At 37.3% G+C, this 14,389-nt stretch overlaps 1 long non-coding RNA gene across 1 annotated transcript; it reads right to left on the bottom strand.

Moving 5' to 3' along the window:
- Nucleotides 1–492: 492 nt before the first annotated feature.
- On the bottom strand, nt 493–13,917 carry LOC124380887. The gene is made up of 3 exons (XR_006924748.1): nt 13,850–13,917; nt 1,300–1,363; nt 493–575 (listed from the first exon to the last, which is right to left on the bottom strand). It is a non-coding gene; the product is annotated as an uncharacterized LOC124380887 (long non-coding RNA).
- Nucleotides 13,918–14,389: the final 472 nt, after the last annotated feature.

Below are 14,389 nucleotides of genomic sequence, written 5' to 3'. Positions count from 1 at the left end.
AAAAGTGGGAACAGCTGTGAATGGAAAGACACGAGGACCAATGGCAAGACAGAGGTGGAGACATTTCAAGAATAAAAACATGAACCCATGACAGTAAAAGCAATAATAAGCGCATGCATATGGAATGAATTTAAACAAAGCAAAAAGGGTCAAAGTGTATAAAAGGAGGAAGTTTGCTCATAATCTTTGACATAATGACGTAAAGACTTTCACATATTCATTAAGAATTCATGCTTCTTTCAGCTAAAACCTGTAACTCGAAAATTTTCAAACTCGTACTAAATGAAAATTCAAGTAAAAATTCCTCAGCAGGTTTCCTCAACCTTTAGTGCAGCAAGCGACATCAATTCAACATGGCTGCTCTGCTCATACCATCTGCAAACACAGCATCATCTCTTAATTAAGCATGAACATGCACATGCCTAAATATCTCAATGTTCTCTTACAGGCATGCATCCGAAAGCTGAGATCAGTTTGAATATGGTCGGGCTTGAGAAGACGTTCTAGTGCGCATCACTCACCTGGGTGTGATGCTGTGGTCTCGTTAGGCGAGCTGTCCCGTCCGGAGCAGATCGCTAAAGAGAAATGAAGCCTGACAGGTTGAGTGTGTGGTAAATAAATCATCACTCTTCTTGTCCTAAAGACTAGAGAATCAGGCCTCTGGAGATAATCGAGGCACTGACCTACATAACGATGCTCAAAGATGATAAAAATAAAATTAGAATGGAATTTGGTATATATACTGTATATATGTGTGTATTATTAGAGAAGTAAAAAAAAAGAGTGCAGGCAGGGTGGAGTGGGTGGAGAAGAGTGATAGCAGGAGTGATTTGTGATAGAAGAGTATCTGTGAGAGTGAAAGGGAAAGTTTATAGGACTGTGGTGAGACCTGAGATGTTGTATGGTTCAGAGACAGTGGCATTGAGTAAAAGACAGGAGGTGGAGCTGGAGGTAGCAGAGCTGAAGATGTTGAGGTTTTCATCAGGAGTGACGACGATGGACAGGATTAGAAATTAGTTTATTAGAGAGGTCGTGCAGGTAGGACATTTTGGAGACATGGTGAAAGATGAACGATTGAGATGGTTTGTGCAAAGGAGGTGGACACGGGGTATATGGGTAGAAGAATGCAGAGGATGGAGCCACCAGGCAGGAGGAAAAGAGGAATGAAAAATCTTTACTGTATATTGTTAGCTAGGCATTCTAACGAATCACATCAGCCTTAGTTATGGAGATGCACATCCCCACTACCTACAAATAATCTTATGGACATTATATAAATCAAAACACTATAAAACTTACACAGAACGATTCTACTGGGTGCTGCATCATGTTACTGGCGATGATCAAGTATTCCACTAGTTCACTGCAGAAAAAAAGAAAAACATCTGGCTTGCCATCTTGTAATATACAGTAACTTCAGCATAAGTAATGCGGCATAATTATACTGCACTCGGAATCACTCGACGGCGGGATGATATTATTGCGTGTTTTATCAAGCCCTACGTATCGTGTGCACCGCAGTGCTAACCCAGGATCCATTATTAATACAGTATCTCTAATTTAGCTTCTCAAATACAATAACTGGTTTGTCTATTTGTTTTACGAATGTTCCTGTGCATCCATGTGTGAGTCCTCATTAAGACACATGTAAGTGCGCTGCAAAACAAGTGTAACTGATGTACAAGGATCAGCAAGCCATGAGACGAGGCTCGCCTGTGAATCCTCATTACGAGTGTGAGTGTGTGTGTGGTAATTGCGTTCGAGATGAAAAAAAGTATGCCGCCGTTACGTACGCCGCTTTGCCCTGTCATTAACTTTATCGGATCATCTCGTGAAGCATTTCCTTTTTAATGTGCCTTTTACCCAATAGGCATCTGTGAGCATGAACTCATTAGTCAGGCACGTTGTGATCTCAAGTCGCGCCGTTTTTCTGATTATCTAAATGCGTTCCGTTTGCTCTAATTGCCTCGGTGACACGATGAGCCCATTTAGAAGTTGAAATTAATTAAGGACTCTTTTTTGTCATATTGATGCATTGGAGTGCGCATTCGTTTATTTTAATGTTTGGTTTTCTTAGATATTTTTTTTTCCGTTGACGACTTTAAGTATGGCTTTGCTCTTATAGATTTCACTTTCCTGCCCTTTAGCTACTGAAGAAAATCAGCTATTACCATACATACTATTACCATACATACTATTACTAAACAAAATATTACTATACATACTATAACCATACATACTATTACCATACATGCTATTACTATACATACTATTACCATACTATTACCATATATACTATTACTATACATACTATTACCATATATACTATTACCATACTATTACCATATATACTATTACCATACATATACTATTACCATACATGCTATTACCATACTATTACTATATACTATTACTATATACTATTACCATACATATATTACTATACATACTATTACCATACATACTTTAACTATACATACTATAACCATACATACTATTACCATACATGCTATTACTATACATACTATTACCATACATACTTTAACTATACATACTATTACCATACTATTACTATATACTATTACTATATACTATTACTATACATACTATTACCATACATACTTTAACTATACATACTATAACCATACATACTATTACCATACATGCTATTACTATACATGCTATTACTATACATACTATTACCATACATATATTACTATACATACTATTACTATACATACTATAACCATACATACTATTACTATATATACTATTACCATACATACTATTACCATACATATATTACTATACATGCTATTACTATATACTATTACCATACATGCTATTACTATATATACTATTACCATACTATTACTATATATACTATTACTATATACATACTATTACCATACATACTATTACCATACATATACTATTACTATACATACTATTACCATACATACTTTAACTATACATACTATAACCATACATACTATTACCATACATGCTATTACTATACATACTATTACCATACATGCTATTACTATACATACTATTACCATACATACTTTAACTATACATACTATAACCATACATACTATTACCATACATGCTATTACTATACATACTATTACCATACATACTTTAACTATACATACTATAACCATACATACTATTACCATATATGCTATTACTATACATATTATTACCATACATACTTTAACTATACATACTATAACCATACATACTATTACCATACATGCTATTACTATACATACTATTACCATACATGCTATATTACTATACATACTATTACCATACATACTATTACTAAACAAAATATTACTATACATACTATAACCATACATACTATTACCATACATGCTATTACCATACATACTATTACCATACATGCTATTACTATACATACTATTACCATACATGCTATTACCATACATACTATTACCATACATGCTATTACCATACATGCTATATTACTATACATACTATTACCATACATACTATAACTATACATACTATTACTATACATACTATTACCATATACATACTATTACTATATACATACTATTACCATACATATTATTACCATACATGCTATTACTATACATACTATTACCATACATATACTATTACCATACATGCTATTACTATACATACTATTACCATACATACTATAACTATACATACTATTACCATACATACTATTACCATACATACTATTACTATACATACTATTACCATACATGCTATTACTATACATACTATTACCATACATACTGTTACCATACATACTATACTCTATACATACTATTACCATACATACTATTACTAAACAAAATATTACTATACATACTATTACCATACATACTATTACCATACATGCCATTACTATACATACTATTACTATACATACTATTACCATACATACTCTTACCATACATACTATTACCATACATACTATTACTATACATACTATTACCATACGTACTATTATCATACATACTATTACTAAACAAAATATTACTATACATACTATTACCATACATACTATTACCATACATGCCATTACTATACATACTATTACTATACATACTATTACCATACATACTATAACTATACATACTATTACCATACATACTATAACTATACATACTATTACCATACATACTATTACAAGCATACTATCACTACAAACTATTACAATTAAAATTTCTGAAAAAGTTGGCACACTGTAAATAGAAAAACAATGCAATGATTTGCAAATCCATATTTTATTTACAATAGAACAGGGAAAGCATAAAAATCTAAAGTTCAAATCGAGGATACGTACCGAAAATCTTTTAAATTTTAATGGCTGTAACACATTGAAAAAAAAAAACTTGAAATGGGGAAAAAGTAAATGTTATTTAAATTAAACAGTTCATTGAGAACAGGTCAGTAAGATGATACAAATTGTGGTATAAATGATGATATAAATAGTCTCTTAGAGAGGCAAAGTCTCTCAGAAGCAAAAAGAGGGCAGAGAAATTCAGAATATTTCATTATTTTAAAATAATATTCAACATAAAAAAAATAAAATCCATTATTACTTTATTTTTCCTTAAAATGGTATATTTTCTTAGTTTAAACATTTGCTCTACTGTGAAATAAAACGTTTTATAATGTAATACATTTCACACAGTGTCCTAACTTTTTTGGAATCAAGGTTGTATTTTGGTAGCTTAGTAGGTGAGGCTCTGGGTTACTGATCGCAAGGTCGGGGGTTCAAGCCCCAGTATCACCAAGCTGCCACTTGGCCCTTGAGCAAGGACCTTAAAGCTTGTGGAACCAAATATATAACCAGATGCATCTGTAAACATTTACCTACAAGCACTGCAGCTCACAAATATGGCTGACACAAACTCTATCGCGCTGAATACATACACACAATTTCGAAGACCTACTGTATATTCCAAGGATTTTTCACAGCAAAATAAACGCTCATTGTGACTGTCTTCCCTCTGATACACTGTTGCTGAGTTGTTGTTTTGTCTGTTTTTGATCGTGAGTTGCCCTACGATACTGTTTATACATCACTTGATCAATTTGCCTCTTGTTTTTTGTTAATGTCAAAGCTCTGAACTGCACCTGGTGCGTTTTCGTATTGTGCAAAAGAGATGATTTTCAGCTAACCACATTTGTAAAGAATAGTTACATGAATTACCGTAGCTTTCCTGTCTAGAAAATTCTACACAACTGCTGTCTGTGAACATGGACGTTTACTCATTTCTTAAAATGTTTTAGACATGGCATTTGAGCAACTTTCATCTACAGCAGTTAAGGGCCTTCTTCAAGGGCCCAACCATGGTGGCTACAAGGGTGGGATGTGAACTGACTTTGAACCCTACTGGAACAAAAAAAAAAAAAAAAATCTTTGTTTTTATCTGGGAATTGAAAAAGCCATAAAAGGAATTTTAGCTCTTTGATAAAGCTGCTTAAGGCCACAAGCTACTCTAGGCTGTTTAGCTCTGGGCTGTAGTGTCTTCTGAGATGCTCGTGAAGGGAAAGGACATTTTCTCAGCAAAGTTCTGAGTGCAAACAAAGCTCTCTTCACATGATAGCTACAATATATTCTTTTTTTAAAAATTTTTTCCACTCAGGAATCTTGAGCTAAAGGCCATAAGTGAATACGATTGGTGGCCTGAGCGATGAGAGTAAGCCCACCAAGTTATGTTTTGGCCTGAGGCTAGTCTGCCAGGGCTGACTGCTGGAGCTTACATGGGAATGAAAGTGGATGAGGCAGGCTGGAGCCAATTCAACAGAGTCCTATGTGAAACTGTTAGGGGGAATCAGAGTCATCATGGCAGTCAGCTGCAAAAATTTAAAAGAATTGAGGACAAAAACGGTTAAATATCAGGTAAAATGTAATTTTCTATCTACATCGATTCTACAGTACTTGCAGCCTAGTATTCAAAGGAACAGCAAAACTAGCTGTATGCACTAGATTATGCTAGCAAAAATACTCTCACCTTGACTGTCTGGACAATCACAATGCGTACAGTAACATCTAGCCTAAAAAGGGCAGAGTCGTGTTTCTAAACAGCCCCTTTTTAAGATAGATAAGATAAACCTTTATTCGTCCCACAGTGGGGAAATTTCTATCTTTTTTTTCTATCTTTTTCTATCGTTTTGATCCATTCTTAGCCTAGTCAGCCTTATCATCCTGGTGTTGTTCCTTCTGTCATATACTAGTTCATTTGTATCACTGGAACAGGTAGGACAAAGGCAGACTTTAGCGTGTCCTCCACTTTGCTAAAAAGGTGAACCTCTACAGTACCTGCACACTTCTAGAACCCTGAAGCAGGCAGCTGTGGCTCTCACCCGGGATACAAACTCCCCTGCCCTTCCTCCCCTCTGGCAGGAAGATTCCCTGATTCGCAAAGTTGTATCGGAATAAGAGGTGACAATGTAAAGCATTGATTTGGAAAAGTATGCATCAGATAAAAATTGGCATTTGTACCAAGATACATAGTTTTTAACATATTTGCATCATTAAATGAAAAAGCAAAACGATTCATTTATATATAATTATTAATAGATGCTTATACTTTTATTCTTTAGAAAGTGACCAATCATTTGTGATCAATATTTGATATGTAGATTGATTTCTCTTCTCTAAACTGTTTCTCGAGGCATGTCCTGAGAGTCACATAGAATACAGATTAACATGGCAGAGGTAGAGCTGGAACTTCCTGGATACAGAACAGGAAACGCATATCTGGTTTTATTAAATGTTTTGTTTTTGCAAGTGAAAATTGATGATTTGTTGTCTGTCTGAACCAAAGAAATTTAAGTGAACTGTCTGTATCTCTGTGAATTGCATAGCATCATATTTTTTCCATTGTATTGCATTGCATTGAATCACATCGTGTTGAATCGAATCAAAATCGGATCACTCTGCATCGTAAGCTGCTTCATGTGCATCCAGATGCGAATCGCATCAGCTTCAGTTACGGAGAGGCGCATCCCTAGTGTATATTTTGAGCAGATTAAGATGTTCCTAAACCTCCATTATTGAACAGAATTTACTGCATGAAAGAGTTGATGGAAAGAGACATTCATCCAAAATACATTCGAAAGAATCATAAATAAGCGAATCCATCAATTGTTTACGAAGTGTTGTCTTAACAGGCTTTTCCAACTCCAAGAAAAAAAATGGGTGCAGGTTAAATTGGCTCCCGTCCCTTCTATTTATTAAATACTGGAAGGATCGTGACTCGGTCATAGTGAGCCATCTTGGCCATCGCTTCAATGACATGTAGCTATAAAAGCTGCTAAATGCAAAAAACATTACCACCCCGATTAGGTAATGATCATTGTAGGGAAAATGACACTTTTCTAAATGTTCCCTTCGGGAAGTGATTGGCTAAAGAAGCAATGAAGATGCTAAATCACTGGCAGTTTAAGATGGTTTGAAATGACAGGACATTTGCCTGAATACAGACAAGATTTGGGTTGCTTTTATAAATGACCCATTCAGTTATTAGCGCCATTCAGGTGATAGATTGATCCATAATTTGCTAGCAGGGGGAAGCGAGGCCAGGCCAGATGAAACAGCCCTAACCTCGATCAAATATCTCCACCCTGGCTCGCTCTCATTTCCTTATTGTTGTTGTTGTGACGAGCATCAGTATTTATGTTGCTATTTTGCCATCCTAGCTGTCACTGAAATTATAGTTTATTGTTTGATAAATGATGCCGGTGAGGCTCCAGGAGTGCATCCTTTCCCATAAACATATTTAGCAAATATTTCCCTACATCAAAGTGTCTCTGTTAAACTGTCCGTTAAAATAATATAGTGCAGGCAAGTAGGTGGCCAAATTAGATTGTTTTTTATTGCAAAAAAATCGCAATGGAAATGTTGATCAAAGTGCTCTACTGATTTGATATGAATCATTAAAACTAACCAAACAAAACAAGAGCATAATTAAAAATGTAAACCATGATGACCGGCAATTAGAAATATTGCTATTCATGCCTGTGTAGTTACACAAGCAGGAGAACTTCATTCAGGACTAAAAATCAGGGGAGGGAACAAAAAAGGATCCGGTAGCGCTCATGTGAAAGGATTTTATGGGTGCTTGGGTGTTCATCCAAATGTTATTTTGCCTTCAAATTGCCTTATTTTCCACTTGTCAGCCTGTAATTACAAAGTCTGTCACACTCGTTCAACCACTACGTTCCAGGCAAGATCATTTCGGTACAGCTGGATACCGAACTTTGACATTTGACAGTTATTGTCATAAGGAAGTTTTCCGAATGATTTCGTATTTCTGAGCACTGCCATGAGCGAGAGTGGCAAGGAAAAAACTCCACAGTTCGACATGAGAATTAAAGATTAAGAAGAACCTGATTTTAAAGGCAACATTGTTGAACCTTGGACAGTGGAATTGAAAAAATTTCCTGGTGGGACATTGCCAGATTGCCAGATTCCCACTGCCTGTTGACACTCTCCAGCACCTGTACAACTTCACAACCCTAAAGCAGGCAACTAGGCTTGTGTCTGACCCCTCTCACCCTGGACTTTTTGAAACTCTTCCCTCTGGCAGGAGAATGCGAACTATCAGGACCAAATATCATTATACAATAAAGATGATTCTGATTCTCATTCATGGTTGACAAAAAAGAAAAATAATCCTTTTCAATCTTCTTTACCAAGGCCTTGTAGTTTAGCCTTAAAGAAAAGTCTGGAGAGGTACCAGAGAGAAACTCACTATCTTGTCGAGTTAAACATGCTCCTGAGGTACCAGTGACCAGTGTTCCTGTCCTTCTCCTCAGATCTGCCTGCTTCGTCCCGGCCTGCCTCTGGATGGAGTTCTCTTAAATTGGAGGCCACTCTGTGCAGCTGGGGATGGTCTTACATCAATGTCCTTGGGGATCCATGAAATTACTGAGCAACACAGGAGCTTTTGCGGATGGATTTGGACTATACTAAATGTTAAAGGTCTGCTTCAATGATTTAGGTTTCTACAGGTTGCAATAAATCACCATCAGTGCACACATTTAGCAATGTTTAGCTGTAATAAATGGACATTCAGTGACACCCAGATGAGAATGGGTTCCCTCTTGAGTCGGGTTCCACTCCAGGTTTCTTATTTATGCCATCTCAGGGGGTTTTTCCTTGTTTTTCCTCACTCATTAGGGAAAAACGTACATATATATAGAACATTCGTATTCATTCTTTATTAACGCATTACCTGTGCAAAGCTGTTGAGGCAATGTCAATTGTTAAAAGTGCTATACAAAGAAAATTTGTTTTAATTCTCTTCTGTGTGGCCAGGAGTGGCTGCTTGGTTTGGTTGGGTTTTGAACTCACGACCTTCGGATCTAAAGTCCAAACCTCTCAACCACTAAGCTACCACCTCTAAACCTCTAGGTCCTCCTAGGACCACCTCTAAGTCTAAACCATAATTTCCATGTTTTTACGAAGTGGCATCAAAACTAGTTTTGTAACACAGCAACAGTTGGCAGCATAAGTTGTTACTATGTCTGCTATTCTGTCCACATGCGCACCCTGTCACCGAGCTCTCCTTACACATGAGTTTCTCGCCGGAAACAACATGATCCCACTTCTGCACCCACCCTATTCCCAGATTTGGCTCCTAGGGACTTCACCCTTCTCTAAAGAAAAAGATGCAGCTCAAAGTTTTCCGTTTTGACATCATTGCGGAGATCCAGCACGAATAGCAGAAGTTTCAGGACATATTCCAGAAGTGGCAGGAACACAGGGAGCGCTGTATTGCTGTGCAACTATTTTGAACGTAATGGTGTGTAAACGTAGATAAAAAAAAATACTTTATTGTAAACAGAGCTAGTCTCGAAACTTTTGAAGCCACCTCGAATTTGCTAGGATATAGGAGACCTATGGACACATACACAAACACTTTTTGAAAAAGGCCAGGACTCCAGACACAATGGCCTTAAACCATAGCCTGTTTTATTGTTGTTGCTGCTGGTGCATTCTTGTAGGTGGCACAATCAATTCCACAACCATCAAACTTCAGGACAGGTTCTTGTTGCTGAGATGCAGTAGTCCAATCCTGAGACTGGGGCTGAACAAGAACCTGAGTGGCCTCTGTTAATAGAAATGGAAGGATCCTTTTGATAATGTAAACCGAGGGTTTTCAATCTTATCCGCAAAAAAGAGGCAATATGGCTGCAGGCTTTCATTACAGCCAAACTGGAGGCACACTTTACAGCTGATTGGAGACTAAGGTGAGCTGATTAAACAGGTTACACAAGGTGTGGCTCCTGCTTGGTTGGAATGAAAGCCTGCAGCAGCAACCCTGGAGATTTGTGGATAAGATTGAAGACCCCTGTTGTAAAGGGAAAACTGACTCTAAGTGACAAAATCAGGTTAGCTTTGTGCGGTGAGAATGATGGCTTATTGTCCAGAAACCAACTATCCCAAAGTTACCTACAGTGTCAGATGGTCTGAGGTGAGATTTCTCCACGGATATTTTAGAAAGGTCTTGTCATGGGGATATATCTCCTGGGATAGACAGTAAATCAGTTTTAGCACTTAGTAATAGGTCCATACATGACAACTTTCCTCAGAACTCTTAAAGTTTCCTCAAGGTCTTGAAATGTATTCTTTCAGTCCTAGATTGTACTCATATGGTGAACACAATTTTATCTTCTTAAATCGTTTTATAGTAATGAATTTCCATCTTTTCTTTTTCTTTTTTTTTTTTTCACAAAAATGCTTTCTCGCAATAGCAGGTTCTCCAGAGTGTGAATCTTGTTTGAGCTGAAGGCTAAATGGCTTGCTTTACAAGCTATTTGCATTCCTCTTACTGGGAGAATCGGTTGTCTTGCTGCCTTCTCCTGTCCTCGTCTCAGTGGAAGAACTCTTCAGGCAGCTTGGCTTATTGTGATGAGATGGGATGTGTACTCTGGAGAAATGTCCCTTTGCCAGAAACAGCTAACAGGATGCCCAGCTCATGTAAAATATTCTGTTTTGTCCCAAACTTTTCCATAATCAACGCTCTTTTTGGCCGTTCAAGACATTGTGAAATAATGATTCAATTAATAATAACTCATGCATCATGAAATAATGATTAAAAGTTTGTTTTTCTGTTGGTGCTGTGTTATTATATATTCTGTCCCACCTTTCCATACCTAAATGCCAAAATCTACAAATACAAAATAGATCATTTGCACTTTTTTTTGATCTGACCTTGGAAATCTCTCTCTTTCGCTTTCTCCTTCAGTATCCAGCTATTTTATCCATAACTTGCTGTAATTTACATTCTGCTTGCTTTGTCCTGGAAAGTACACTAGTGGCCCACAGGAGTGATCCATTTGTGTATGTTCAAGCAGCTAAACTTACGGTGAAATGAATAACTGATTAAATCACATGACCTCACCTCGGTGGAATATAGATATAGACTCTTACTTTGGATATTTTATTGCATTCGAAAAGTAAGAACTTTTGTACTTAAGTAGAAATGGAAAAGGAGAACTTTTAATATTTAAGCAGAAACCACCTTTAAATCCTCTGAGCATTCATCACTAAACAGATCAGTCTGTCCTGTTATTCTGTATAGAGATCTTTTTAGTCTTTCTATACCTTGTGGATTAAATTACGATTGCAAAATTTTGCTTTACATTTACACCATTTGTCAGACACCCTTATCCAGAGCGACTTACATTTTAAGACACTTGTGTCTCTTTCAGAATCCTGCTATTTGATCCTCAACTTGCTGTAATTTACATTCTGTTTGCTTTGTCCTGGAAAGCACACCAGTTTTAATTTGGCCCAAAGGAGAGGTCTATTTGCTGAGTATTTGCAAGCGGTTATACCCACGGTGAAGGCAATAATTGATGAAATCAAATGGCCTCACCTTAGTGGAATATGGATAAGCAGCGGTGTGTGAAAGTGTTTGCGGAGAGCCTCGAACAAAGGGGAGGAGGCCTTGTTGGATAAATTCAAACATGACAGCACTGATCGATAATCCATTAATGATTAAATACATATATTGCTACAGATGTGTCATTGAACTTTCAGCACAGTGTCGGATTATACAGAGAAATGATTAAAAACATTCAGGGTATTTTAATTTCGGAAAATTTTACTTTATTATATTTTAATATCTTACTTGATATTTTGAAGCAAATACATAAGTTTTGTTAAATGTGAAGCATTGGCAAGAGCACAGTAGTAACCCCACGATTCTGGTGAGAGACTTTTGAGTCAGGGTTCTCTCACTGGGTGTCTGTAACACAAGGAAACTATTTCTTTAAAAAGTCTGATGTTCAAGAGAATGGAACACTGAATTGCATTAATTATTCAAATATAGCTCTCAGATCACTACTCCTACTTTGAATACTTAATTGCATTTAATATGTTTGAACTTTGTACTTTTCCTGAAGTAGAAATAAAAAAGGAGGACTTGTAATATTTGAACAGGCAATTTGTACTTTTACTTAAATAAAGGAATGGTCTACTCTGTCCACCACTTGTAAGTAAAATTTGCTCATCCGCTGCAGGAGAATTTATCAATTTTTGTCCACTAGTGTGCTTGTTCTGTCCCTTGTAAAGTCAAAAGTGGACTACTGCAACTCGAAGACGTCTGACCTCTGCAAATTATTTAGATTGCAGCGACATGAGTTATCTTCCAAGATTCTCCAACACCACCCCACTGTTGCACTCCCTCCCTCCGCTGGCTTCCTGTAGCTGCCTGCATCAGATTCGAAATTCCGATGCTTGCTTACTAAGCAAAAACAAACTGGCATCCATTACTGCCCCACACTGCTTCTATCCTCTACCACTTCCCCACACTTCCTCTGATCCTCTACATCTTCCCCATTGTCTCGCTGATCCTCTACCACTGCTCACACTCCCTGTATCCTCTACAACTGCCCCACATTCCCTGTATCCTCTACAACCGCTCCACACTCCCTCTTATCCTCTACTACTGCCCCATACTCCCTGTATCCTCTACCACTGCCCCACACTCCCTGTATCCTCTACAACTGCCCCACACTCCCTGTATCTTCTACAACTGCCCCACACCCTCTTTTCCTCTACTACTGCCCCACACTCCTCTTTTCCTCTACTACTGCCCCATACTCCTGTATCCTCTACATATGCCCCACACTCCTAATATCATCTACAACTGCCCCACACCCTCTTATCCTCTACTACTGCCCCACACTCCCTGTATCCTCTACTACTGCCCCACACTCCCTGTATCCTCTACCACTGCCCCACACTCCCTCTTTTCCTCTACTACTGCCCCACAATCCCTCTTATTCTTTACTACTGCTCCACACTCCCTGTATCCTCTACCACTGCCCCACACTCCCTCTTATCCTCTACTACTTACCCATAGTCCCTTTGATCCTCTCCCACTGCCCCACACTCCCTGTATCCTCTCCAACAGGAGTCTTCAACTAAAATCCTTAAGGTCCATTAAATAAACCCTCCTCGCCAGCTGAGGTCCGGACAATTATATACCTATGTGACTAAAGAAATTAGTGAAGGCAACATTTTAATTGGACACATTACAAATAAATACATAAAAGGAAAAGCTAAAGTGCTTTTGTTTCTGCTGAACCGAGATTACAAATAATGAACGCATACCTCACTGGTTAAAAAAAAATGTAAACGGAAATCACATTTAACTTCACACGTATTGTCTTTACCTAACTAAATGTATCTAATGTTTAACATTGCTCTCTTCTATACTTCATGTTGCATTGATAAAATATCAACAGCAAAATCATTCAGAAACACAAACACCAACTTTCCTTATTTTTGAGAATGCCATTGTTTTTCACTCACTGAAAGTTTCATCTTTTGCACATTTCTCTCTGCTGTCTTCACTGCACGCTCAACTGCACATCTGATCGTAGAAACAGTGAGCAAAGTAACTGTAGTAGCAACCCATAGGACCCAAACAGCTCTACTGAGCCCGCCTTGATGTGCCTGATACAAATTTGGATTTATTAGAAAATAGCTTTTGGCATATAATAATTTGATTATGTGAAAAGGCTTAGCGGTCCGGCCGGGCGCATTGCTTCTGTAGTAATAATTCACTAGAGAAAAAAAACAATTAGAGCAGTTAATTTTTAAATGTTTACAATAGACACAACTATGCTTGCTAGCTAGCTAACTAGTAAGGATTCAAGGATTCATTTTGCTAGGTTTGGTGACAAGCTAGCTATAATAGCTGTTTCATGTGACGAAGTTAGAAGTTTTGCTAGCATGCCCCTTTATCCTTTATCCATTGTTACCTATAAACTCATATTTAACACAGCAAGCAATTGATACTGAACTTAAATTCATCCAGCTTTCGTATTGTAGAACTTCAAAACACCTGAC

Source organism: Silurus meridionalis, chromosome 27, assembly GCF_014805685.1.
Source record: "Silurus meridionalis isolate SWU-2019-XX chromosome 27, ASM1480568v1, whole genome shotgun sequence".
NCBI lineage: Eukaryota > Metazoa > Chordata > Actinopteri > Siluriformes > Siluridae > Silurus > Silurus meridionalis.
The sequence above is the reverse complement of the archived record's forward strand: the minus strand, read 5'-3'. Positions and strand labels throughout refer to the sequence as shown.